We start from the raw sequence: 2797 nt of genomic DNA on the forward strand, positions 1-2797 counted from the left end.
TGCAGGTGCTTCTCTGTGGAGGAGGTAAGCACTTATATTCCTCCATAGTCATCTTGCTCCCAATCAAATTACAAATTCTGAAAGCTTAGAAATATCACAAAACAAGTTCAAGGGATTACATTTCCCAGACATTAGGCTTAAGTCTATATAAAAAGTTATTTAAACAATTATCTCTTGTTGATAATTTTGTCCCTAACCAGAAAGTGCTGCTCAGATATAAGACTTCAAATCTTGGTCTCCAATAGTTTGGTTTCCAGGCCCCACATAGTGGCTAACAACCATCCACAATTCCAGTTCCAGGGGATCCAACACCCTCTTCTGACCTCCGCAAGCACTGCATAACATGGGTGCACTTACATGCAGGCAACACACTCATACACACAAAATAAAACTAAATAAATCATTTTTTTAATTAAAAATAGATTTGACATTTTTAAACACAATGATAGTGTTCACATCATATCATATGATTAACATCATATCATAATGTTCCTTCATTAGTATTATGTCTAAGACTATAAAGAAAATATTATTTGAATGAAATAATAATTAAAGATGGTATGCTTAATTTACATATTTTCTGCATACTTAAGTTTAGACCATTTTAATCCCTAAAAATAATTTTATCTTTACTAAAAGTAAAATTTCATATATGCCTTGAGTAATTTGTACATTTGAGACTCTCACTACTTCTGTTTTCTTGAGACAGGGTCTTAATTAACTATGTAGTCCAGGTTTCCTCAAGTTCAGTATTCTCCTGTTTCTGCTTTCCATGTGTTGGGATTACAAGCTTGAGCCACAATATTCAGCTACAAAATACTTTAATAATAGACATACAGTATGATGTTTGGGAATCAGCCTGTTCTCTAATAAACATGTTTGTACCACAGTGATAGGTCCTTAAAGGTGGCAGATACATTCAAATTTGCTCATGTAATTTATTTATAGTACCTAAATAATACATAATAATTTGACTCTAGAACACACTTATATTTAAGATTTACTATGGCAAGATAGCAGCAAGATTCCCTAGATATTTATCACCAAATGAGTGGCATACCTATAATGTCTGTCCCTGAAGTTCATATTCAGAATTAAAGAAGCCTGCTGCTCATTAGAATCTAATAGCACGAATTTGTGGAATTTAGTGCTTTAGTGTTAAAGTCAAAATTTGATAGGTATGACTATGTTCCTGACAAAACAGGAACAGGTCTCAACTTGAAGCATGAAAAAACAAGTGAGTAATACAAGAGGGAAAAGATCCAGAAAAAGATGTTGATAACATTTGACAGGTGACACATCACTCAAATGCCAATTTTCTATAATGATTTAAAAATCATAACTCAAGCATTCTAAGTAGTATCTGATCAATTTAACCATAATTATTTGATCTGTTTTATAAATTTTTAGTCCTTGTCACATAGCATCTATACACAGATCCACATGAGCACACACACACACACACACACACACACACACACACACACTAACTGAACATATAACATTTTAAAGTCTTGACTTGAAAATCAGAATTCTCATCTTCGACAATCCAGACAGATTTGCCATTTTTCTTGACATGAAAACTGTTCATGTCAAGAACACCAATGTTTTCCATGATAACAAGTCCATCTGCGACCTCCTTGTTTCCGCCTACTTGACTTACTTGTAGCACTCCATATATCTGACTAACTCTTTTCTCAAAAATTTACTTTTTGTAATTTCTAGAAAGCCACATATATTTCTGATTTTAAAAGTGTTTGTGGTTTGGTACCTGTCTTAGTTTGCTTATGCTGCTATAAAAATACCTGAGTGTGTATAACTTGAAAACGCAAGATAACTGTGTTTCTCAATTCTGGAGACTAGAATGTTAAAGATAAGGGAATCATTAGGTTTGATGTCTGGTAAGGGTTTAGTCTCTGGTAAAGCTCAGTTACTGAAAATTGTACACACCTTGGATGCAAAATATAAAGAAATCAAGCTGGAACTGAGCTGGAAGCTTCTTCCCTAGTGGCTAACTTTCATAATGTCAGATGTTACACAGGCTTCTGGAAGAGTAAAGGAATCAATGGTCTTACCCAGATGTGCATTTTATGAATGACAATATTAACTTTCCAGGCAAGATATACATGTTGGTGCAATAGTGGCATGACTGTTGTGGGAGTAATCAATCACTCCTTGCTTGGATGTGGAGAATACTCTATAAAAGGGAATCTATTCCTAGTGCTATAAATCTGGTCAAAAACCTATTACTGAGAAAGTCTAAGGTCCTAGGTTCTTAGCTAAATTGTCATAACATCAAACCACCTTCTAAATATCTCTTTATATTCACAGACAAAAGTTATTCCCAGACAAAATAGAAAGTGAAATGAGTCATAAAATGATTAATTCAAGGGGCTGGAGAGATAGGTCAGCAGTTAAGAACACTGGTTGGTCTTGCAGAAGACCCGAGTTTGAATCCCAGCACCCACACGGCAGCTAACAACTATCCGTAACTCCAGTCCCAGGGGATCTGACAGCCTCTTCTGACCTCCACAGGCATTGCACAACACGGGTGCACTTACCAACATGCAGGCAACACACACACATACGTAAAAATAATAAATAAAATATTTAAAAAATTTGTTTTTGTTAAAAGGCCAAATTGTTGCGTGTATTTATCTGGTTGTATATGAAGTTGTTATTCTAAGGAAAGATGAACAAAACCACCGAGCTGCTGGCTAAGCTGACGGAGGACCAAGAGTGGAGATGAAAAAGAAATTAAAAATGTAAGGGGGGACATTCTTGATGTCATGGAAAT

The sequence above is a fragment of the Nannospalax galili genome, unplaced genomic scaffold, assembly GCF_000622305.1.
Source record: "Nannospalax galili isolate Female #2095 unplaced genomic scaffold, S.galili_v1.0 scaffold417, whole genome shotgun sequence".
Taxonomy (NCBI): Eukaryota; Metazoa; Chordata; class Mammalia; order Rodentia; family Spalacidae; genus Nannospalax; species Nannospalax galili.